The following is a 26465-nucleotide window of genomic DNA, read 5'->3' on the forward strand; positions in this document are numbered from 1 at the left end:
ACCCGTGTGGGTTTCCCCAAGAAGGTGGCATCTAACCATGGTACCAGTTTCATGTTGCCGTACATGAAGGCCATGTGGAAGGTGTGTGGTGCAACATTCAAGTTCACCATGCCTCACCACCCCCAAAGCAATGGATTGGTTGAGAGATTCAACCGTATACTGAAGGGCATGATTATGGGCCTCTCTGAACCCATGAATCGTAAGTGGGATGTCTTGTTACAATGCCTGTTGCTTGCTTACAGGGAGGTACCACAGGAGGGGGTTGGCTTCAGCCCCTTTGAGCTTATGTATGAGCACCCTGTGAGAGGGCCTCTCAGTTTGGTGAAGGAGGGCTGGGAGCAAGATCCCAAGAAGCTCCCCCAGGATGTATTCAGTTAAATGCTGGCCTTCAGGAACCAGACCGCGTGCTTCAGGAAACTCACCCAAGACAATCTGGAAGCTAGCCAGGAAGACATGAAATGCCAGTATGACCAGACTACCACTCTGGTTGAGTTTCAGTCTGGCCAGAAAGTGTGGGTGATGGTCCCAGTAGAGCCCCATGCTCTCCAAGACTGTTGGTCTAAGACATTTGAGGTGAAGGAGCACAAAAGTAATGTCATCTACTTGGTGGACATGCAGACTCATAGAAACCCTTTTAGATTGTTACATGTGAACTGCCTCAAACCACACTTTGAGAGGTTTGAGTTGACCATGCTCTTGGTTACAGATGATGGGGTGGAAGAGGAGAGTGAACCTCTCCCTGACCTCCTGTCTGCCAAAGGGCAAGATGGGTCAGTGGAGGGTGTGAACCTCTCCCCTATTCTGACCCTAGATCAGCAGAGGGACTGTCTACAGTTGCTAAAACAGTTTGCCTTCCTATTATCACTTACCCCTGGAGTCACTCACTGGTGCACCCATGACATTGATATTGGGGACAGCCTGCCTGTTAAGCACAAGTCTTACAGGTAAACTGACAGAGAGAGAAACAGCATCAAGGATGACGTCTCTATGATGCTGGAGTTAGGGGTGATGGCCACTCCAACAGCCCTTGGTCAGGCCTTGTGGTTCATGAAGGAAGCTTCTCTATATATACTATATTAAAATGAGATATAGTGTGCACAGAGTCCAAGGGTTCCCCAAGAGGCTTGACAGAGGCAATAATAGATAATACTAATGCTCTATTTGTGGAAGTGTGGTCGAGCAGTTAGGCTTATCAGAGGGTAGTGTTAAGCATTTGTTATACACACACAAGCAATAGAAGAAACATACACTCAATGACTTAACTCCAGACCAATAGGTTTTTATATGGAAAAATATATTTTTGTTACTTTATTACTAGAACCACAAGACTCAGTTCAGAAGTAAATACTTTTGCAGGTAAGTACTTAGCATAGACATCAATGTAACTGTTTCACTTTAGTCAAGTAAACAGTTTTTAAGAAAACAGAGAATATCTATTTATAAAGTGGAACCAGTGCATTTTCAGAACAGTTCCTGGGGGGAGAAAATAAAGTACAGTTTTAAAGGTAAGTACATGACTTATAGTTCCAGTCTCTTGGGTATAGGTAGTCCACCGTTGGGGGTTCCAGTTGACCCCAAACACCCACCACCAGCAACACGGGCCGGTCGGTGCAGAGGTCAAAGAGGAGCCAAATTAACGTGGGCCCCTATCGAGACAGGGTGTACTCGGAATTCGGTCTACCAGCAGGTAAGTACCCGCAGCTCGGAGGGCAGACCACGGGGATTAGAGGAGCACTGGAGGGGCCCCAAGCAGGCACCAATCCCACACCCTCAGTGATGCAGGGTGCAAACAGGGCGTCGGGTTTCCAATGAAACTCTATGAGGGGACCCCGGGGGTCACTCAGGTGCTGCAGGCGAGATCCAGCGGGGGGTGTCTCGGGCACACCACCAGTCGGACAGGGAAGAGGGACACCTGTTGATCATCGCTGCACTGGGTGTCGATTCCTCAAAGGCCTGGGGGCTGCGGTGCAATGGGTTCTCTGGCGTCGGTTATCTTCGTCCAGGGCAGCCGCAGTGTCCTCGGGATTCTCTCTGCAGGTGTTGTCGTGGAAGGGTGGAGAGGTCAACCAAGTGTGGGTACTTGGTCGCCAAGTCAGTTGTTGTCTCCTTTCCTTCTCTGCTGGGGTTTCAGCTACGCAGTCCTTCTTCTTCTTGTGTGGTCGTCAGGAATCTGACTAGCTTGGTTCAGGGAGCCCTTAAATACAAGATTTAGGGGCGTTTTTAGGGTTAGAGGGCAATAGCCAATGGCTAATGTCCCGCAGAGTGGCTACACCCTCCTTGTGCTCACTCCCTTTGGGAAGGGGAGCACATTCCTATCCCTACTGGCCCTGATCCTCCAAACCAAGATGGAGGATTCTGCAAGGAGGGGGTCACTTCAGCTCTGGACACCTTAGGGGTGGTCCTGACTGAGGTGGTAACTCCTCCTTGTTTTTCCTAATCACCCCTCTGGACTTGCCACCAAAAGTTGGGCTTTGTCTGGGGGCTGGGCATCTCCACTAGCTGGGGTGCCCTGGGGCATTGTAACACGAAGCCTGAGCCTTTGTGGCTCATTACTAGGTGTTACAGTTCCTACAGGGGGAGGTGTGAAGCACCTCCACCCAGTGCAGGCTTTGTTTCTGTCCCCAGAGAGCACAAATACTCTCACCCCAGGGGGTCAGAAACTCGTCTCTCAGTGGCAGGCTGGCACAGAACAGTCAGTCCTGCACTGTAGGATTGGGTATAACAGGGGGCATCTCTAAGATGCCCTCTGTGTGCATTTGTTTTATAAATCCAACAATGGCATCAGTGTGGGTTTATTATTCTAAGAAGTTTGATACCAAACTTCCCAGTATTCATTGTAGCCATTATGGAACTGTGGAGTTCGTTTTGACAAACTCCCAGACCATATACTTAATATGGCCACACTGTACTTACAATGTCTAAGAATTGACTTAGACACTGTAGGGGCATATTGCTCATGCAGCTATGCCCTCACCTGTGGTTACTGCTTTAAGGCCTACTAGATGGGTGATTTACCTATGCCACAGGCAGTGTTTTGTGTGCATGGCACCCTGAGGGGGGTGCCATGTCGACTTTGCCTTTTTCTCCCCACCAACACACACAATCTGTAATGGCAGTGTGCATGTGTTAGGTGAGGGGTCCCTTAGGGTGGCACAACACATTCTGCAGCCCTTAGGGACCTTTCCTGGTCACAGGGCCCTTGGTACCACTGGTACCATTTACAAGGGACTTATCTGTGTGCCAGGGGTGTGCCAATTGTGGAAAAACAATGGTACATTTTTAGTGAAAGAACACTGGTGCTGGGGCCTGGTTAGCACAGTCCCAGAACACTCTCAGTCAAGTCAGCATCAATATCAGGCAAAAAGTGTGTGGGGGGGAGGTAACTGCAACAAGGGCCATTTTCCTACAGTTCTGGACCACAAAGCTGATCCACCTGGTGTCACACCTGAACTTTTGTTCTGTGTTGATTACCGGGGGCTCAATGCAGCCACCTGGACTGATGCACACACCATCCCCAGAGCTGATGAGCTCATTGACCGGTTGGGAGCTACCAAGTTCCTCAGCACGTTTGATCTGACATCTGTGTACTGGCAGATTGCCTTAACCGAGGGGGAAAAACAGAGGTCTGTGTTCTCAATACCAGAGGGGCACTACCAGTTTTGTGTCATGTCCTTTGGGTTGAAAAACACCTCTTCCATGTTCCAGAGGCTGGTCAAACAGGTTCTGGCTGGGTTGGAGAACTACAGTGCCGCCTACCTAGATGACATTGCCGTCTTCAGCTACAGCTGGGAGGACCACTTGTACTACCTCCAAGAAGTGTTGAAGGTCCTGCAGAGTGCAGGCCTCAATATTAAAGCCAGTAAGTGCCAACTAGGGCAGGGGTCTGTGGTGTACTTGGGACACCAGGTAGGGAGCAGCGAGGTGGTGCTTCTACAGGCAAAAATTGACACCATTCTGGCTCGGGCACCCCCCAAGACCCAGACTGAGGTGAGGGCCTTCTTAGGACACACCGGATATTACAGGAGATTTGTCAAGGGGTATGGCATCATTGTTGTCCCTTGACAGAGCTGACTAACAAGAAACAGCCATGTCAAGTATTCAGGATCGAAGTGTGCCAGACTGCTTTTGACACCCTGAAGAAGGCCATGTGCACACCAACCGGGCTCAAGGCTCCTGACTTTTTCAAAGAGTTTGTGGTACAGACAGATGCTTCCGAGCATGGTGTGGGAGCTGGGCTCTCACAGCTGAATGAAGAGGGCCTATATCAACCTGTAGCCTTCATCAGTAGGAGGTTACTTCCTAGGGAACAGAAGTGGAGTGCAATAGAAAGGGAAGCTTTTGCTGTGGTCTGGGCAATGAAGAAGCTAAGACCCTACTTGTTTGGAACTCACTTCTGGGTTTAGACAGACAACAGGCCCCTCAGATTGCTAATGTAGATGAGGGGTGAGAATCCTAAACTGTTGAGGTGGTCCATCTCTCTACAGGGAATGGACTTTATAGTGGAACACCACCATGGAACAGATCACACCAACGCTGATGGTCTTTCCGCCTTAGTGATGAGAACTCAAAAGGGATTGGGTAGTTCTTTCAACTTTCAGCTGGAGAGGACATATGTTAGACCTGGCAGCTCTTGGCGTGGTTTCCCTGCACTTTTTTGCTTCTGACCCCTGTTTTTGGATCCTGTGCTGTAATTCGCTTTTGCTGATTTTGACACTCTGGGCACTTTACCACTGATTAACCGGCACTAAAGTGCAAGTGCTCTCTGTCTAAAAGGTATTAGTAATTGGGTTTCCATGATTGGCACATTTGATTTAGTGGTAAGTCCCTAGTAAAGTGCACTATGTGTGCCCAGGTCTGTAAATCAAATGCTACTAGTGGGCCTGTAGCACTGATTATGCCATCCACATGAGTAGCCCTCTTAACATATTTCAGACCTGCCACTACACTGTCTGTGTGCGCAGTTTTGCACTGCCAATTCGACCTGGCAAATGTATCCACGTGCCAGGTCCAAACTTTCCCTTTTACTACATGTAAGTCACCCCTGAGGTAGGCCCTTGGTATTTAAAAGGTAGGACATCTACTGGTGTGTTTTACATGTCCTGATAGTGAAGTACTGCCAAATTCCGTTTTCACAATTGCAAGGCCGATCTCTCCCATAGGTTAACAATGGATTTGCCTTTAAATATGTTCTAAGTGCAGTTTCCTATTGGGAGCAGATAGAGATCTGGAATTTGGCGTCTTTGAACTCACAATTTAAAAATGCATCTTTTGGTGGAGTTTTTTTTTTTTAGATTGTCTGTTTAAGAATGCCACTTTTAGAAAGTGGGCATTTTCTTGCTTAGCCATTCTGTGCCTCTGCCTGCCTGTGGAATCCACGTCTGGGTCAGCCTGACAGTTGGCCTGTTTGTGAATTCCCTCTAGACAGTGACACAAAGGGAGCTGGGGTGTAGCCTGCATATCCTGATGGCTGTCCTGGGCTAGAGTGGGGAGTGAGGAGCTGACACCTGCACCTGAAAGGGCTATACCTATCCTCACACAATGCAGTCTCTGGCCCCCTGGAGTGTGTCTGGGGCCAAGCCGGGGCAAGGCAGGATTTTGTCAACAACAGAGACTTTTCTTTGAAGTACTTCAAAGGCAGAAATGGGTATAAATAGTTGACCCAAAACCCTAGACTTTTAGAACACTTCTAGATCAAGAGGAACCTCTGCCAAGGAGAAGAGCTGAAGAGCTGGAGGGGGAGTACTGCCCATTTGCTGTGTGTCCTTAACTAGGTTGGCCTGCAGTTGCTGCTTTTACCTTTAAGAGGACAAAGACTGGACTTTGCTGTGTGTCCTGCATGTCAGACTTTGCTGTGTATCCTGCTTGTGAAGTTTCTCCAAGGGCTTGAAGTAGATCTTGCCTCCTGTTGGAAGTCTCAGGGATATCAAAGACTTCAGATTAATCTGCCTATAGCACTGGGAACTGCATGTTTTGTTCTGCAACAGAAGAAAAACCACCACAATGGTGTCAAAGACGCCACTGCCTACATAGTGACCTGACGATGCCACACGGAGCCGTGTCCTACGTCGCACCAATACCCTGATCTCATCAACGCCACCTCCTGACGCCGTCACCAAGCCGCTGCTTGCACTGTGACCCGTTGGCCCCACACTCCACATCGCCTTGCTCACACCACTGCCCTGGTATCCCCAACGCCGCTGCCTTACGCTGATGCTGACGCCGCTGCCTGCACTGCAGACTGAGGACACCGCTCGTGAGGTACATGATGCACCGTTCTGTCTTGCATTGCAGCCCCGTTCCACTGACACCCGCGCCACCGACTCCAGCATCGTCAGCACTGCTGTCTTGGGCCTACCGCTGACAGAGCTTCAGCAACGACGATGATTTCCCTGCACCGTGACCTGGAGATACCGCAAGTAGTACTGCCCCGCTTCACACCACAGCCCTGGTCTCACCGATGCCGCAGGACACCGTCACCAATACGCTGCCTGCACTGTGACCTGTGGGCTCCACACGTCGCACTGTCCTGCTCCGCACTGCAGCCCACGCCATCAATGCCAGCGCTCTTGACTTCGTCATCAGCCCGGAGTTCGATCTGCAATGTGTGTTACTTCAAGGGCCTGACGACCCCTGCATGGACCTCTGGAATTGACGCCAGCGATACCGCACTCCGGATCTCATCACGAGGATCACAACACTGTGCATTTCCAAGGTAATGTTTGCAGGTCTTCCTGACACTGTAGCTGGCCCACAACGCTGCAGCAGGCCTGAAGTGTTGGATTTATTGTCCACAGTGCTGTGATAGCTGCAGGCAGAGCTATCTACTTCAAGGAACTGTATTTTTAAGTTAATTCTTGCAAAATTCATATCTTTATCACTGTATGTTGAATTTTTTCATTTTGGTCTTGTTTTACTCAGATAAATATTGGCTATTTTTCTGAAACTGTTGTGGTGTTCTTTTGTAGTGTTTTCACTGTATTACTGTGTGTTATGTCCAAATACTTTACACATTGCTTCTGAGATAAGCCTGACTGCTCGTGCCAAGCTACCAAGGGAGTGAGCAAGGGTTATCTGAGCTGGGTATTTCCCTTACCCTGACTGGAGTGAGGGTCCAGACTTGGGCAGGGTGTAAACTAGCTGCCAGCTAGAGACACCATTTCTAACTCTGGTTGTCAGCGGTGAGGGTAGGACTTGCATTTGCACTTGACCTACAGTAATTGGTTACACTACTACCATATCACAGACCACTATGTACCACATATAGGTTTTTTGGGGGAATTTTTCTTTGATCTATATTTGATCTTGAGTTCAAGTTAAACTTCCTACTACATTATGTCGCACTCAACAGCATCATCAGTTACCTCCCTGGATTAGTTTTCTGATGTGGATAGGTTGGAAACCTACACCGTGAAGGAACTGAAGTCAGTTTGCAAAAGCCTCAAAGTCCAAGTTAGAGGCCTCACCAAGAAGGAGGAGCTACAAAAGGTCCTGAGGGCCTGGGTAGCAGCCAGAAATGCCAGTGGGCATTCTGAGGATCCAATTCGGGAGACCATGGAGTGAAATCCAAGGGAAGATGTGCTGAAGGTGCAGGAGCTGCCGGGGGAGGGGGAGGGGGTGAGGTACCCTTTGGGTCAGGCAGTAGTAGTGTTTTCAAGGATCTGACCCCCAGAAGACCTGGAGAACAGGAAAGAAGCCAGGAGACATCAGATAGAGTTGGAGAGGCTAACAATGGAGGAGAAGAATATGCTCTTAGATCTTGAGCTCAGAGTAAAGGATCTGGATCAGAGGAGTAGATCTAGCAGCGATGGTGGCAGCAATACCTCAGTGCACTCAGATAGGATAGTTCACAATCCCAAGAATGTAAGAAGGGAGTACAAGAAGGGAGATGATATTCAGAGGGGGGTTCTGGGATATTAGGCATCTATCCACATGAATGGGGTTCTTGAGAAGAACTGGGGAGCAGCATTGTGAAACCACATGACAGAGGAGGAGAGGGACACCTTGGTAACTCTGGGTGAGGGGTACAACCTCACCTATTCTGACATGAAGGAGGCCCTTCTCACCAGGTACGGTCTCACTCCTGACAAGTATAGGGATCAGTTTAGGGGAAGTAAGAAAACTGCTTCACAGACCTGGTTGGAATCTGTGGATTATTTTTGCAGGGTAATGGATGGTTGGGTGAAGGGCAGTAATGTCACAGATTTTGAGGGGCTGTACAACTTTATTGAATGGGAGCACTTGTCTAGTCTGTGTTTTGCAGAGCTGCACCAGCACTTTACTGATAGTAAGCTGACTTACGCAAGAAAGCTTGCTATGGAGGCAGACTGCTGGGTGAGTATCAGGGTACACAAAAAGGTGTATGAGGAGACTCTGTCAAAGGTGGGCAGGGTCCCCAGCAACAGAGTGGGGGACAAGGGTAGACAAAAGGAGTTCTCCAGAGGGGCCCAATCTAGTACCCAGGGTAAAAAATTCCCATCCCCCAGGAGATAAGAAACCATGGGTCTCTTCAGGAAAGCCTGCAGAGACGGGACCCAGGTGGGTCACATGAAAGGGTGATCCCAAATGTCCCAAGTGGACACAGCCAGCCACCGGTGGGCAGACCAAGGGGTGGGCCAGTGTAGCACCTGGGGTTGATTTGGTCCCAGGTGGGTGTGGGGAAACAACCAAGATGACCCTTGTCTCACTAGGGGACGGTGAGATGGTCCAGAGAAAGCTAATGCCTGATAACACTAAACAATACAGGCAGTGGGTGACCATCAATGGACAGAGGGTAGAGGCTCTGAGATACTGGAGCCAGTGTGACCACGGTCCGGTGACACCGGGTGTCTGAAGAGCAGATAGTCACTGGTGTATCCCACCAAGTAGTTGCAGTGGACAGCTCAGACTGCCAGTGTAGGGTGGCCCAGGTTCCCTTTGAGTGGGGGTGGGGGGGTCTCAGGTTCCTTGAGGGTAGCTGTAAGTCCCACCATGCCTGCTGACTATCTGCTGGGCAACGACCTGGAGACTTCCGTCTGGAAGGAGGTGGAGCTCATGTCACACTGGGGATGATTGGGGTTACCAGAGTGGGTGTGTGTGACCACTCGGTCAATGGCAACCAGTCAGGGTGATCAGAAGGACCGGGAGCCTGTAACCGTGGCCCAGGTGCCTGCCAAGAGAAAGGGCAAGGGGCGCAGGAAACCGACCACTGAAGTTCCCAAGGTCCGGGAAGAGGCTGACCTCGAGGGGGACGACCTGGCATCTACAGTGGAACAAGTGGCCAAACTGGGGTATCTACCTGAGCTGACCTATTGGTAGCAAGAAGGGGGTCCCACTGGGGAGGAGTTCTGTGCAGAGCAGAAGGTATGCAGTACTCTCATGGGCCTTAGGCAGCAGGCGCTGAGCCCAAGAATCACCTGATCTATTGAGAGAATGGTTTCCTGTATAGCGAGCCTAAACCTACTGAGCCTGGGGCAGCCCATGTGCTGGTGGTACCCCGATGCTTCAGAGCCTTCCTACCGGGTTTGGCTCACAATGTGTCTCTGGCAGGACATTTGGGGCAGGGCAAGACCTTTCACAGACTTGTCCCCCACTCCTACTGGCCCCAAATGAGAAAAAGTACTGATGCTTTCTGCAGGACCTGCCAGACTTGCCAAGTGAGCGGCAAAAGTGGAGGGAAATGTAAACCTCCCCTCCAACCCTTTCCTGTCATGAGCATCCCTTTCAAGCGGGTGGGCATTGACATAGTAGGGCCTCTGGAGCCCAAGACTGCCCTGGACAACAGATCATCCTGGTCTTGGTGGGCCATGCCACCTGGTACCCTGAAGCTATCCCTCTGAGGACAGTGACAGCACCCATTGTGGCCCGAGCACTGATGAGGATCTTTACCTGAGTGGGTTTCCCAAGTAGGTGGTATCTGACCGGGGTGCCAACTTTATGCCCATGTACATAAAGGCCATGTGGAAGGAGTGTGGATTCAACTACAAGTTCATACACATACACAAATTCCCCTTGGATGTGAATTTGAATCCTAAGACTCAATTGAAATGATGTTGCTGGCATGCAATTTTATACAGTCATATTTGATTTACTGTGAGCAATGTGAGACCACAGCACACAAAGGTACAACACGATCAAATAACATGGACTAGTGTCACTGGTAAGTAAGATGTGGAAGAAGAGAAATGCGTAGATATCCCAAGTTCGTTGAAGAAGGTTTCTTTAATTGGAGACACAGTTTGCTTCATATAGACAAAGAACAGAGGCTTTCCTTTGAAGTTTGCCTACTTCAAAGGCAGAAATGGGTAGAAGTAATGGGCCCAAAACCCCAGACTTTTAGAACACTTCTGGATCAAGAGTAACCTCTGCCAAGGAGAAGAGCTGGGGGGGGAGTACTGCTCCTTTGTTGTGTGTGCTTTGCTGGGTTGGCCTGCAGTTGCTACTTCTACCTTAAAGAGGACAATGACTGGACTTTGCTGTGTATCCTGCTTGTGAAGTTTCTCCAAGGGCTCGAAATAGAGCTTGCCTCCTGTTGGAAGTCCCAGGGATATCAAAGACTTCAGATTCATCTACCTACAGCACTGGTAACTGTTTGTTTTGTTCTGCAACAGAAAAAAAAACAACAACACCATCAACAACGCCGCTGCCCGCACCGTGACCTGACAATGCCACACCGAGCCGTACCCCATGTCACACAGCAACCCTTAGAAAAGACAGGGGTCATGCCCACCATGCCAGTGGCCAGCACAGGGGACCAGGGTCCCCTGGGCATGGCAATTGCACCCATTGCCATGTAGGGGGGCCCACTTCAGGGCCCCCAATGGCACTTAAAAAAATACTTACCTGTACTTACTTATACTTACCTGGGATGGGGTCCCCCATCCTCCGCTGTCCCTCTGGTGTGGGTAGGGGTGTCCCTGGGGCCTGGGAAGGGAACCTGTGGGCTTACACAGGTCCCCTACACAGGTCCCCTAAAGCCTGCCCTTACACAGGCGTTAAATAATGGTGCAAAGCAAGCTTTGCACCATTATTTGACCCTACCCTGTGCGTGATTTTCGCATAGGGGGATAAATATAGCGCTAAGGCCATAGAGTCATTTTTGGCACGGGAACGGCTACTTTGCATCTGCTTGACGCAAAGAAGGTTTCCATGTCCAAAAAATGACTTTAACTCCATAGATTTGGCTCTAGACGGGTCTACCGCCGAAGTATAAATATGGAGTTAGTTTTGCACCAAATTTGCATTAAAAAATGACGCAAATTTGGCACAAAACAAGTATAAATATGCCTCTAAGTCTCCAAAACGAGTGGTACCCTTTACTTTATTGACGGTGGAAGAAATGCCTGGTAAGTGTCATGCATGTCAGAGACTGAGCAAAGACAGTGCACCTAAATCTTTCCAGGTGCCTCACGGTCTACTGAAGTCTGAAAGACTGAAAGGTGGTAGCCCTCACCAAATTGTTCGGTCCTATTCCCTTGGGCTAGAACTTACTGATGGTCATGTATGGGTACTGCAGATTCCCTGAAGTTCTGCCACCCATAATCAGTGCCGTTTAAGCTCTTAATTCATCTCTAATTTGCATTTTCTGGAAACTCTACATTCCAATAGTGATAGAGTAAGCCAACGGACCTATGTTGAATGGGAAGTTGTTGGCTGCATGGTTTTCCGATGCCAGAAAATAATTCCACTATGGGTAAAAGCGAATGACATGGTGGAGTGCTTCATGCCAACATTGAAGAATGCTGTAGATCACCAAGCCCACGAAGATTTCCATCTCTACTTTGCTGTTTCCGGAACCGGAAGATTTTCCAGATACCCTTCACAGAACCATTGAAACATCTCCAGCTGAACTGCTGTTTGGGAGAAAGCTAAGTGGGTGGATTCTTCAGCATTCACTATCCCTTCAAAGTCACTTGATAATGCAGCAAGTAAACTTCTAGAAAAAACACTGCCTGAAGGACTATGCAAACAGAAAGAGGGCAGTCAGGCAGTCTCCCTTCTGTCAGGGTGACACGGCTATGGTTTTCCCGAAAGGATCTCACAGGGGTGAACTTACCTTTGAATCATATCCATATCTCATCACAAATGTCAAGAGATCAATGTTCACTGAGTGGGCAGATGGCCACACTGTATCCCAAGGGATGGGTGAGCCATCCATACTGTCATCCGATGAAGAGTATACAGACTGGAAAACTACCAATTGAGGATGAAGATTGGAAGGCAGTCCTCTCTGACATAGATCAGTTGTTCTTGCTGTTTGGTCCGGGGACCCCTGGGGGTCCACAGCTGCTCAGAAAATTGAACAATATTAACAGATTGCTAGAGTGCATACACATAAAGAAGAAAAATGTATAAATGAAAATATTAAAACATCTGGTTAAATGTGTAGGAACTTGAAAGTGGAGCCTAAAAATTACGCTAATATTCAAAAATGGATTCTGGGAGCAGTGCAAGGGCATCAAACAGAATATAGCATGGACGATGAGTGGCCTCAATTGAATTTAGAAAAGCTACAACCTCCCTATTAAAATGTTATTTTGTTCATATTTGTTTATGAATTAAATAAAAAGTGTACCGTTTGTGCATGAATGCTTGTTTCTGTGTTTCTGTGTGTTGTTTTGCTGTTCAAATCATCGAAAATGCTGAGGCCAGCATCATCAGCTTCCAGTAATGACTCATTTGAGGTCCCCGGGTTACAATGGAGATTCAGTAGGGGTCCCGGGTTGCAGTAATGATTAAGTGGGGGTCCACAGAAGTCAAAAGACCATGAACCACTGATGTTGATGGTTTCTCCACCTGACTGTCCAGTTAGGCTGCGGCAACCAGCATCACCGCTGCCTTCTACCCGGGGCCTCCTGGAAGAATCATTGCCGTCATGAACCCAATAAAGCAAGTTGCTGGTTAAGTGAGGAGTAAATGAAGTTTCGTCACTGCAATTAGTTCTTGATTTATCACTGGTGACAACACTTCCGGTGCCCACATTCAGTGAACATGGAGCGGAAGCAGGAGGAGGCCTTCCCCTTTGCCTGAGCAGACCCGGAGCTGAACAAATGGTAGTTTAACAAAGCTGATTGCTGTTACCTTCGCCCGAGTGCCAGTGTTACAGAAACAGTACAAGGGTCGCACTAATATTGGAATTGTTATTCCACATCAGAAATGTCGATCCCCTCCTAGGACTTTCTCTGTTTGGATTCTTCATCAAATAATGAATAGTAATCAATGGGCGGTCAGACCTTCCAAAAGAATTGTGCACTTCACGATACAGTGCGGATCCCATGCCGGTGCCCGCTGGCGTGAGGGAAACAGAAACCCAAGCGTCTGGCGCCATCTACTGGTGTATCGATGGTTGCTGCCTCATCATTAATAAATCGAAAATGTGATTTTCTCTAGAAATCTCAATGGATTTTCAGGCTAAGCGGGGGCACTGCAAGTAAGTGGCACTTGAGTGAGTAGCGCCCTCTTCCCCTCTCCTGGGGCGACCCTGACATGGCACGCTATGTACATTTAAACAGTTCATGTGCTGCTTTCTATTGTTGTTAAATTCTAGGCATGATTAGCTTGGTAAGATTGCAAACACGTGGAATTCAGTTTTCATACTAACACTTTCCCAACCTGTAGCATGTTAAGATCTGCACAGAAAAATACTGCTTGATAAAAATAAACATTACTTAATCATTTTCGTGAGTCCACAACCTCTTTTCTTATATGCTTGTTTAAACAGTGAGGCACCTATATAAACACAGTGAACACTGTAATGGATTGTGCAGATGAAAACAATATTACAGACAGGCTTGAAACACTTTAAACATATGGAAAAGGGTTGCCACCTTTCTCAGAGAAACATACCAGCCATTTTCTCATTTTTTGAGATTCTGGCTCGTGCCCTTTAATTAGTCCATGTAAAGTTCTCATTAACATGATATTTATTTCTCTGTTTGCTATAATAATTGTAAAAGAATACTTTAGACAGCCTTGAAATACGTTTGAAGTCATTTACCCTGTACTTGCTATTTTTGCTTCTAGAAAAATACTGGGTTTTCCAGGTTTTTCCTTTTTTTTTTTTACTGGCCTTCACATAGAAATACTGGCCAAAGCAGTACAACACTTACCAGGTGACTAGCCTAAGGGGAATAAAAAATATGTTTTTGCTTTGGCATGCATATTAACTTTAATTATACATTTCCTGGCAAGCTAGAGATTTTAGGCTCTTTTGAGAAAGTCAGAATTAATATGTTAAGCAAAGCAGATGTTATCACAAAGTTTGATAAATAGCTGCACTAAATTGAAACTCAGCTCACTGCAAACTGTAACCCAACATGCAAGCCCTGTTTTGGCGTCTGTGCTTTCGCATGCACAAAGCATGGTTTTAAAAAAAGCATGATTTAGAAAAGGGCTGTAAAGAAATCACCCATCTTGTCATTACATTTCCAGTCTCTACATTTAGCAGCAGAAATTCTGCCTTTACTGATGGACATTGGTGGATTTTCCTCAAGAGGATTTCGCAGCATACTGGTGCCACATTGGTAGAAAGACTATATCCACCATGTCAGAAAACTCTTAAAATGGCAGATCTTTCCCTGCCACCCTGGTACCAATTCCACCACATTGGCCGAATGAAAGTCTCCATTCAAACTCTAAATCATATTTTCTAGACTTTTATCAAACTAGAGCCAAGATTTTAAGACCTTCATAACTTATATTGGTCAAAAAGCAGTGCTTAATTTGTGCTTGTTGTTTCCGGTGCTGAGCACCGGCACTTATTTGTGAGGGCCGGGGCTTATTCTTATGCCTCAAGCATTTGCTGCAAGCAAAAGATACATATGGGAAATACGGAAGAAGAAAAAACTAAAAAGCGTAATAAAGGGAGAAAGTAGAAAGTTGTAGGAAGAGCTGAAGGGGCAGGGGTGGCCGTAAATGGATTGAAGAGGCCCGAGATGGCTTCAGGATTACGCAGCCTCAGTATTCCGTGCTGGCAGATTGAATTACAGCAGTCTCGTGTTTAAGAGAAGGGCTTTGCGCACTGGCACCTCTTTATTTACAAATTAAGCACTGTAAAAAAAAAAGCAAGACTTAGGGCCTTCGAGTGTCTGGGTTAACTGGAACGTTTTTACATACTATGAGGGAGTGCCCCGAGGTTGGGAGAATTTGGGATAAAGTGACCAGATGTACTTCGAAGGTGGCTAAAATGCACCCCTAATCAAAACACTATGACCTAGATTTAGTAAGCCTTTGCATCATGCTTGTGTGGTGCCAGGCTACATATGGCAAAACAAAGGCTTATTTGGAATTTACAAAGTCATGCAAGGCCTGATTTGTGTGGCCTTGGGTGGCTTAGTCAAGAAATGTAGCACAACGCATCTGCTTGTGCTGCCCTGCGTTACATTTTGAGGTAGGAGGTATTCCATGGGTGGGGCAGAGGCGTTCCAATGCATACACCTGTGATTTGGGCACATTTCCAGATTTACTAAAGATAGTAAACCAGGGAATGCACCAAAATGCTACGCCTTCCAATGTAAGGCGTAACAAGGAGAAACATCTTTGTTTCTGCTTGTTATTTTCTCTTTCCATGTGTGCTGCATTCTGCCTCTAAGGATTGTTGTTGTGTGTGAAGGTACTCCTTCTTGCACAAAAACAATCCTGCCCGTAATGCAGGCACCCTTGTAATGCAGGCACCCTTGTAATGCAGGCACCCTTGGTGTATGGGTGATACAAAATCTATATATGAAAGTTTTGGCTGTCCCCACAAATTTGAAAAGATATGGAGTCCATGGAGGTGTCATCAGGTGTATGAAAAAAGTACAGCTGTCATGTGCTGCCCTTTCTTGCTGTGAACAATGTCACACGGAGAAAGTGTATTGTGCAGTCTGCTTATGAGATGCAACCAGAGAACTACCTGAAGTGTACATCCTGATTATATGACCGTATACTGCCCAGTTATATGGGGCCTGGACATTTACTGTACGTGTCTTGTGCTATGTCATTGTCTGATTTGATATGTACCAATAAAAAAAACTTTTTAAAAAAAAGGAAGACAGACGGAAAAAGGACCACAACACACCTGATTAAATATTGCAAACAGAGAGCTCCCAGTTAGGAGTCTGAGAGTTGGAAACAGGAGCTACTCCTTGTTAGGAACCTGAGGTTTAGGAAGGAAGGGGAGCGGCTTCTGTCTGTCTGAGACGGAGCTCCTGGTTAGGAGTCTGAGGGCTAGAAGAGGAGCGGCTCCTGTATCGATGAGATGGAGCTCCTGGTTAGGAGTCTGAGGGCTAGAAGAGGAGCGGCTCCTGTATCGATGAGATGGAGCTCCTGGTTAGAAGTCTGAGAGATCGGAAGAGGAGCGGCTCCTGTATCGATGAGATGTAGCTCCTGCTTCAGGGTCTGAGGGTGAAAAGAGGAGCGGCTCCTGTATCGATGAGATGGAGCTCCTGCTTCAGGGTCTGAGGGTGAGAAGAGGAGCGGCTCCTGCATCGATGAGATGGAGCTCCTGGTTAGGAGTCTGAGAGATCGGAAGAGGAGCGGCTCCTGTATAGATGAGATGGAGCTCCTGGTTAGGAGTCTGAGGGCTAGAAGAGGAGCGGCTCCTGTATCGATGAGATGGAGTTCCTGGTTAGGATCCTGAGGGATAGGAAGAGGAGCGGCTCCTGTATCGATGAGATGGAGCTCCTGGTTAGGATCCTGAGGGATAGGAAGAGGAGCACCTCATATATTTTGAGCCTTGCACTCCTGGTTAGGAGTATGAGGTCTAAAAAGAGCGGCAGTGCCTGTATCAGTGAGACAGAGCTCCTTCTTAGGAGTCTGAAGGATAGGAAGAGGAGTGGCTCCTGTATCGATGAGACTGAGCTCCTGGTTAGCAGTCTGAGGGATAGGAAGAGGAGCGGCTCCTGTATCGATGAGACTGAGCTCCTGGTTAGGAGTCTGAGAGACAGGAAGAGGAGACGTTCTTCAGTCTGGCAGTAAAGAGCTGTTCCTTTAGCTCAGCGGCAGAGCTCCTGGGAGGAACCTGAGCTTCTTCCAGGGCATCATTTCTTGCACGCTGTGGATCAGCTCCAGGGTGGGTGGTTTAGGGTTACAGAAAGGAGAGTTACTCCAGGGCAGCAGGATGGGGTGTCAGAGGAGCGGCTCCTTCAGCCCAGACACTGGGGGCCTGAGCTAGGGACCTGGAAGACACAGGGTCCCGCACCTCTCCTGGGAGAAGTCCGGGCCCTTTGGCTGGTCAGGAGACTCCTTCCCTGGCAGTGCACGGTTCGTGAGGTGGGGGTCACGCTCAATGCTGGATTCTAGGTTTACATTTGATCGTGATCGGTGCTGCTCCCCGGCTCAGTGGCGGAGCCCAGTTTTAGTGGAATTTTCAAATCAGAATCATAATTTAACACAAACTGCAGCTCATGCACCAACAACATCTGCTCCTCCTCTCCTCGCCCCCCACACACAAGACGGAGCCGCCGGTCTACCACTTCCTACGGGATATTTATTGTCCAGAAAATTGTGAAATTCGCGCATTTGACAGACATCGGGGGTCGGAATAGGGCACAAAATAGGCCCGGGCACCAAAATAAAAAGTGGTCCCCATTACTGTGTTAGGTAACTAAAAAAGGTGGCTTACATTTGCAAATCGGGGCAGTTTAGAACTTGTAAAGACAGCGGTATTGGTGCTGTGCAAGGTATTTGACTGCATGAATGATCTTGCTGTAAGCAATGTCTGTGGTAATAGCAGGGAAATTAAAAGTAAAAACCGGCCCATGGGATAATAAAACAGTCCCACAAACAGCCACCAAAAGGGCCCACAGTCTGACCCATAGGACGCACCTTCTGGCACTCCCATACTGCCCTTCAGGCCAGTACCACCGTGCCGACCTCCCAACCTATAGGAAATAGCAGCCAAGCTCACAAGCCGCAGAGGGTCTCCAAGCCCATGTACAAACTCGAAACACCCTGGGTGCCTCGTCCCACATGAACCCCAACGCCCCCACCTCACTTACCAGGGTCCGTTCTCTCTGTGGCCCTTCTCCCGGCAGCTCTGCTCAGACTCGTCCTTGCAAACCTTTCCCTTCCTCGTGGCCTTGGCTTTTATTGGAGCTGAATTGTTAAATGAGGGAGATGATGCGCGCGCTCAAGGCCGCGCCGCTTTATGGGCTCCTTGTAAACAGGAGTGGCGAGGACCTCGGTGCATTCCTCCGCCAGGTGAATGGCAGCAGGGGCATCTTCCATCGGCTGGGCTGGGCAGGGTAGGGCACAGCTTGCCAATCACATTTTGATGCCACGCACAGCCCCGTGCATTTTAATCTGGAGATGTCCGCATAAGGTAGAGTTCGTGGCATTGTATAAGGACAGGGCAGTTTCTGTATGCTGTCCGATTAAACATTACAACATGGAATTAATAATAAAACCAGTCAAGTGGATAGTATTTTGAACAGGACGATGGAGACAGCAGTGGGCCCTGAGATGTTTTCTAAAGCCGAGTATGTTCTTGTGCTGTCTTTTGAGGGCAGGTTGTTTGAGCCAAGACTTAAATTTGCTGAAAGCTAGCAGGTTGGGTTGTCCCGTGTGTGGGGTTTGATTTATTCTATCAATGCTGGTATTACGTGGGTTTTGGGAGAACTGGCGAGTTGCTACTTGTTTTGTGAAGGTTGTTCAGTTGGGTTATTACATAGGGGTTGATTTCTTCTGTGAATGCTGGTAGCACATGGGTTTTGGGAGAACTGGCGAGTCGTTAGTTTTTTTGGGGAGGTTGTTCAGTTGGGTTATTGCATAGGGGTTGATTTCTTCTGTGAATGCTGGTAGCACATAGGTTTTGGGAGAACCGGTGAGTCGTAAGTTGTTTTGTGGAGGTTGTTCAGTTGGGTTATTGCATAGGGGTTGATTTCTTCTGTGAATGCTGGTAGCACATGGGTTTTGGGAGAACCGGTGAGTCGTAAGTTGTTTTGTGGAGGTTGTTCAGTTGGGTTATTGCTTAGGGGTTGATTTCTTCTGTGAATGCTGGTAGCACATGGGTTTTGAGAGAACTGGCGACTCTTTCATTGTTTTGTGGAGATTGTTCTGTTGGGTTTTTGCATGGGGTTTGAGTTCTGTGAATTTGTAGTACCTGGGTTTTAATAGAACTGGCAAGCAGTGCCAAAGCCAGGAGCAGTGGCTTAGGGGGGCATGGCCCCCAGTGATGACAACAAGAAGGGTAGATTCAGGATGCAAGGGAGAAAATTAGAGGCATTCTACGGCATTCAAATTTGAGAATGGTATTATTCTTCCCTGAGTAATACTGGAGAATGTGTGTGTGCAAATAAAGATTTAAATCATGTTGTGAAACCAAATAGAATTTTAAGGCATTTTTTGGGGGTGAATCAGGGTTTTGTTCCAAAGAATTGCTGACGATATTAGTATGAATGTAAATATGTTGTAAATTTGTTGAAGAGAGAGAGAGGAAAAGATAAATTGTTGCTAGGCCTGGCCAAATTTTAATTATACTAAAGTAATCAGAGACATTTCTGTAATCTTGTGTTACCATTGATGCATAATTACATAATGATGCTTACACCTGTTCTTGTTATTTAGAGTGGTTTGGGGCAAAAATACCTACTGCAAAAGCAAATGAATAGAGTGTGAGTAGCTGCTGCTATTCATGTTCCATTGCATTTAGCAGTATTTTCTTATGGCACAATGAATCCTATGGCCCTTTTGGATGCAAGGATTCATTTTGTGGTAAGAAATTAGACCTAAATGCAGGGTGCACTCCTGGCATAATCCTGCATAATCTTGTGTAATGTTGCTCTAAACCTGCATAATTACACTACAGACAATTATGTGAGTTACACCCACTGCTAATTATCACGACTTTCTTATCAATGCAATATCTCACAACGAGTGCAACAACCTGTATTAGCTACAGACTTGTGGAGTCCGACTGGAACCACATATTTATAGATAAACAAACCTCAGCCACTTTATTGTGGTATGCCTCATCATAAGTAACCTTATCCCATCATGGAAAGGCAGACAGGCAGGATGGATGCAAAAAAATATGTATGCATAGACGTTAGAAAGGCATAACACTTCTTGTCTTGCCTACTGGTCTCAGAATACATGCCTTGAACCTCCTAGTCCATTGGCTAACAGAGAGGCATTGGCTAAATGTAAACTTGGGGAGCTACTTTTTCCTATTTCTACTGCGTCAGTTACGCTGCAGTGATGTCAGAGACTGCATGCCAATACTTGACGTGTGACGCACAAAAGTGCAACTCACTGGAGATTCCAGTATGCCAATCATATAAAATGCTCAATCCGTCCGACTATCAGCCACCATTGCGGCAGACGGCTGACAAGTAGTAGGCACAAAAGATGGGCATAGCCTCTTGATGAAGTAAGTGGTCTGAATGTTCGATGAGTGTGCGTCATACATTTCCGCAGTTGCCTGGTTAATGTGACAGCAGTTTAGAAAAGATACAAACCACACAATGGAGGGTGTTACATGGCTAAATACATAGCACAAAGAATAAGAGTCATTGCTGTTTGCCATTAATACAATTCCATTTGACTGTATGAATAATGATAACTACCTAATTACCATGGACTATGGATGAAGAGAATATGTGGTAGTAACCATGACTAGAAGGATTACTGCTATCATTTTCACACTCAGTAAAGCCTGAAGGTTATTGAGAACAGACTAACAACATTATTTAGCCATACAAGGGTTTGCCTACAGGGGATGTCTCTCCAGTTAAGACCTTGACAACATGGTGCCCCTTACTTTAGGGTAAGTTGTATGACAGAGAGTCCATGTTTTCCCCTTTCTCCATTGGTACGATGTTGCTCTGCAGTGTCTACATGTTTAATCACTTTGAAAACACCAAAGTCATTGTATTTTTGTGCATGCAAGTGGAGTATGTGTCGTTTATAGGTTCTTATTTCACTATATTTATTTACCTCTTTAGGTTGCATCCTTTGCCATCTTACGAATAAAAGAGGTATGATAAAAAAAAGGGGTTCCCTAATCAGGACCTATCTGTATGAGTACATGTAGCTGCTAGGTAGGGATCTATCTTAGTCCTAATGAAGGCCTCTGATCCCTATGGGCAGTTCTATGGGCTGAAACGTGCAAGCAGTGAGGATGTCTGAGTCATCGTACTCATTAGGCATTCCTCTTATTTTCTTTTTTATTTTACTTGATGCTCCCACACTAATAAAATAAATATCTTTGTGTTCACTCTGAGCTAATTTTATAGCTCTTGACCCCGCTGCTTTCCAGTGTTACTTTATTAAGAATTCTGTCAATAAGGAGATTGAGGTCGTCCTGGCAGTTCTATCTTTACAGGAAGAAGTAAAGTTACCTATGATGAAGCATGCCACAATAAAGCTGGAGATGTTTCCTTATCCAGAAAATTCTGGTTCCCTACAAGCATGGAGAAATTTAAATTATGCCATTGTAAATTACGCCACTTCATGTAATTATGCACCAATTATGATAAAAATTTAATGTGGAAGGCGCAATATGCAGTAAAAATTTACTGTGAATGTTGAAATTTCTGATAAATTGCATTTCAAAAATAGAACACAAGCGCCTGTTGTTTACAGTGGTGTTTAAATATATCCATGTGTGAAAAATTTACACAAGGACCCATTTCATGCTAACTTATAGAGCGAAATGATAAATTTGCATTTCGTGTAATTACGTGTATTTTGCCATAATAATGTGTAAGTACACAAGAGGAAATTACATACGTTTTGATCACCTCTAGTTCCACTGGTATCGCTAGAGTCTGTCGCTGATAAAGGTTGTCACACTCATTATCAGTTGATCTAAAACATTTTATATGTGGTTTTATCCCAAAGAAATTCTTAGACAACATGTGCCAAATGGTGCATTTTGAAGTCCATTGAATCTATAACATTGATTACAAGTAGGATGGATTGAAAATATTTCAGGGTTTTTCTCTCACAGGCGACTTTTGGTAAATTTGTGACCAACTGTATATTCGAAAGAACATCAGGCCTGTAACACTGGTGAAAAACAGACTGTAGTTAAATAGACATTTTCAAGGGTTATAGTTCTCCTCCAAATATGGAGGAGCAGTGAGTGATTTTACATTTTCAAATACCTTTGGCTTATAAAGTTTATGAAAACTGGAATATTAAAATACAGCTTTGGAGCAGGGCTTTGTCATTCTTACAAAAAAGAAACATTTTAAAGCACTTTGTGCTTATAACAATTAAGAAAAAAATAGCAGGTTATATTCTTGTAATTAACTTGCACATCTTCCTACAACCTCATGAACCTCATTTACACTTTTAAAAGTCTCTGTAATTGAACAATAACTTGTTTTTTATGTGCCACTTGCAAACATTTGTGTTGCATGTTTCACAGTTCTGTAAAAATACACTGTTAGAAACGCGGTCTGTAGTTCGCATGGGTTTGCACCATGTCCAAGTAGGAATCCTCACCCTTGTCAGGGTAAGGGAGTCACAAAACTAAGATAACTCCTTGGTAGCTTGGTTCAAGCAGTCAGGCTTATCTCAGAGGCAATGTATAAAATATTTGTACACTCACACAGTAACACACTGAAAACACCACACAAGTAAGAAAAATAGCCAATATTTAGAAAAATAGCCAATATTTATCTGAGTAAAACAAGACCAAAACAACACACATCCAAAATATACAAGCAAAGATACGAATTTTCAAAGATGAAATCTTAGTAAAGAGCTTAGAAACACAATAGCTCCAACTGGGGCTATCACAATGTCTTGTTGGAGTCGGTGCGGTGTTGGTTCCTTACTGCCACTGGGAAGGTGAGGCGTTGATTCCTTACTGCTAGGTAGGGGAGGTAAGGCGTCGGTTCCTTAGGGTAGGAGGGGAGGTGATGCGACACAGGTGGCGAGGCGTCGGATCCTTACAACAAGTCGGGGTCGATGAATCCAGCAGGTCAAAACGTGAGGCGTCGACTTCATGGTGTTGCAATCACACCACGGGGCTACAGGTGCTCCGGAGGAGTTGGAGTTGGGTGCCACGGATGTCAGTGACAGTGCACTCTGGACTCACGCCTTGGTGGGACTTTGGAGGAGCTGCAGCGGCATTGGGGTTGCATTGCAGGTTGCAGTCATTGCACTCACCCGGGGCCATGGCTCCAGTGAAGGCAGCGGCACGTAGTCAGAGATCGGCACTCGTTCCAAAGTCACTCTGCAGTCGATGTACTTAGTTTATTTTTCATTACACCAAAGCTCCCTTCCTAAGGCCCATAAACTGGATTTGGCACCACTTGGCAAGATAGGACTCTCAGCAAGAGAGCCCAGGTGTTGGCAGGTGAAGTCTTTGATGGCTCTGAGACTTCTTAACAGGAAGGAGGCAAGCTTGATTCAAGTCTTTGGAGAACCTTGGAAAGCAGAATGAAGAAAGAAGAGTCCAGTCCTTTCATTCCCAGGACAGAGGCAGCAAGCAGCAGGCCATCACAACAAAGCCACATGCAGAGTGGCAGTCCCTCCTCCAGCATCCAGCTCTTCTTCCTGGCAGAATGTCCTCAGTCCAGAAGTGTTCCAACTATGTGGTGTCAGAGGTCCAATACTAATAAACATTTCTGTCTTTGAAGTGAGCAAACTTCAAAGAGAAGTCTTTGCAGTGCACCCTCCCCTGCTTTTCCCTGCCCTGGTCCAATACACACTCCAGGGAATTGGAGAGTGCTTTGTGTGTGGACAGGAACAGCCCTATTTCCATGCAAGTGTCAGCTCCTCCCACCACTCCAGCTCAGGAAGACCCATCATCTTGATGATGGGCCATCAGTATATGCAGGGCACACCTCAGCTCCCTTTGTGTCACTGTCTAGAGTGAATACAGAAACAGTCCAAATGTCATCCTATGCGAGACCTTTATTCAGCAGACAGAGGCACAGAATGGTTAAGCAAGAAAATGCTCACTTTCTGAAAGTGACATTTTCAAACTTACAATTCAAAAACCAACTTCACCAAAAGATGTTCTTTTGAATTGTGAGTTCAGATACCCCTAACTCCATATCTCTATCTGCCCCCAAATCACACTAAAAAGATATTTCAAGGCAATCCCCATGTTACCCTATGGGAGAGATAGACCCTGCAATAGTGAAAAACGGATTTAGAATTATTTCAGCACATGTAAAACACACCATTACATATCCTACCTTTTAAATACACTGCACCCTGCCCATGGGGCTGCCTTGGGCCTACTTAGGGGTGACTTACATGTAGTAAAAGGGAAGATTTGGGCCTGGCAAGTGGGTACACCTACCAGGTCGACATGGCAGTGTACAACTGCACACACAGGCACTGCAGTGGCAGGTCTGAGACATGTTTACAGGGCTACTCATGTGGTGGCACAATCAGAGCGGCAGGCCCACTAGTAGCATTTGATTTACAGGCCCTGGGCACACATAGTCCACCTTACTAGGGACTCACTAGTAAATCAAATATGCCATTCATGGAATAAACCAATCACCAATACATCTTAGATAGAGAGTATATGCACTTTAGCACTGGTTAGCAGCGATAAAGTGCCCAGAGTGCTAAAGCCAAAAAAGACAGGTCAGAAACACCTTTTCTTTATGAGACATACACTGCAATGCCAGCCAAGGGCCCAAGACCTGGGGAGATGCCTCTTGAGGATCAGAGACTCACTCCAGCAGAGGCCAGCGGATCCAGTTGCAGGAGGTCAGCTGGGCTATCACAGGAAGGCATCTGAAACTTATTGTGTCCCTGTCGCTCACACAGGAGGTCACCCAACTGACCCTTGGACTCACACTGGTTAACATGGTAGGAAGGGAAGGAGGTCCAGTCTTCCTTCTGAGACAGCAAGGCTGTCCTTCAAGGAGCAGGGCAGTCATCTGGCAGCTGGGCAGACCTTCTACTTTAACTTCCAGGACTATTCTTATGAATGGCTCTGGAGGTCCAATATGTAAACCTGGTGCCGGCTCCCCTGTCAAAGCTCTAACATGTCTGGGGGTGACAAAAATCCAGGGCTGGCCTGGTGTCAGGTTCCTTTGTGTCTGCAGGAGGAAAATCCCTTTAAAGAGTAAATAAGGCTGGGTACACAGTCATCTTGCTGTGATGGCCCATTATGACACACCTAAGCTCTCTTTGTGTTACTGCCTGGAAGCAATACACAAAGCCCAACAGCAGAGCTATTCACAGTCATATGACCCAGGATACTGGCAGAACGCAAAAATAAGTGGGACAAGAAAATGCCAACGTTCTAGAAAGTGTCATTTTCTGAATTGTGACTTTAAATTTGATTTTACCTGATGACCGAACTCCCCTTGAGACTACAGATGGAAGTGTGGGCAATAAATAGTAAGTTGAAAAGATAATGCACCGGTGAGCAACAAGTAACACAGAAATGTGCAATTTCACTGAACAGCATAATTGTGATGTCTTGTACCCAGAGAGATGGTTGCAATCACATTGTTTATATGTTTTATTAAAAAAACCTCAATAACCTTTTTAAAAAATAAATCAGACTTCACCATTAAAGAGGATTTTAAATTAGAATTCACTTGAGAGTAAACAGCAAATCTCTACTAAGGGCAGGTGAAACTCGCGGTGTTTCACTCTGCAAAATTCCACAGAGTTACATAAAAACTCTTTCGCAGAGTTCCGCAAGTGGGCATAATCCGGGCATGTTGCACTGCTGGCACTGATGTAGACTCAGTGCTAACAGAGCCACTCGATGTGCCAGTAAAATCTTGTACCGAGGAAGTAGCTTCTCAACACCACCGGTCGCGACCTGCCGCATTGAGAAATGTTGTCAGGAGGCATTCTAGGACCTGAAAATCACAATAGGGGACGCAAATTCTTCATTGTGTTCGGCAACTTAATTCTGGCGAAGCGTGCACAGGAAAATACTCCACCTTGTGTCAGTTGGAGGAGTTTTGCCTGAACTCCGCGCACCACGTGAAACATGGAGTGGGTAAAACTCTGTCATCTCTACTTACCTTCCTGCTTTGCATGCTCTCTTGTTTCTTTTGCTCCCCCAAACTACAGCTCTATCACACTACCAACTTACAATTGTAATTACGAGCTTCTGGTTGGAGACCAGCAGTCTCTCATAAATAGAAAAGGAGCCGTCAATAAAATATAAATGTTTTATGATAGAACTGCTCTGTGAGACTGACGCCCGCTCAAATAGGTAAAGTGGAGGTTTGTGATGCTCCGGCACATAACAACGCTGATGTTCACCCACAATTGCTTCACAGGTGCAACAACAAATTCAATGACAATGCATAATGTAATTTACACAACCTATAAGCACACATGACTCACACTCCAGATGCATCAACATACAATCTCCTGCTTGCTGGATTACAGGCAGTATACCCTTTTCCACACATACACTCAACAGGAGATAATGAGTTGGAGGAGTTGGTACTGAAGCTGGCTGAACGTGTTTACTATAACTGGTGATCATTTAAAGTGTTCCAATACATGTGGTCAGGTTTATGCTATATAAAACTGGAAAATATAAAATACCCTGATAATTG

General features: G+C 46.3%; 1 protein-coding gene across 1 annotated transcript in view; it reads right to left on the reverse strand.

Annotated features, from left to right (window-relative positions):
* TMIGD1 (transmembrane and immunoglobulin domain containing 1) overlaps nt 1-18072 on the reverse strand; it is a 52513-nt gene extending 34441 nt beyond the window's left edge. The window contains exon 1 of the mRNA XM_069226268.1: nt 17955-18072. The gene's annotated coding sequence lies outside the window, so the exon portion shown is untranslated. The remainder of the gene's footprint in view (nt 1-17954) is intronic.
* Nucleotides 18073-26465: the final 8393 nt, after the last annotated feature.

The sequence above is a fragment of the Pleurodeles waltl genome, chromosome 3_1, assembly GCF_031143425.1.
Source record: "Pleurodeles waltl isolate 20211129_DDA chromosome 3_1, aPleWal1.hap1.20221129, whole genome shotgun sequence".
Lineage (NCBI taxonomy): Eukaryota > Metazoa > Chordata > Amphibia > Caudata > Salamandridae > Pleurodeles > Pleurodeles waltl.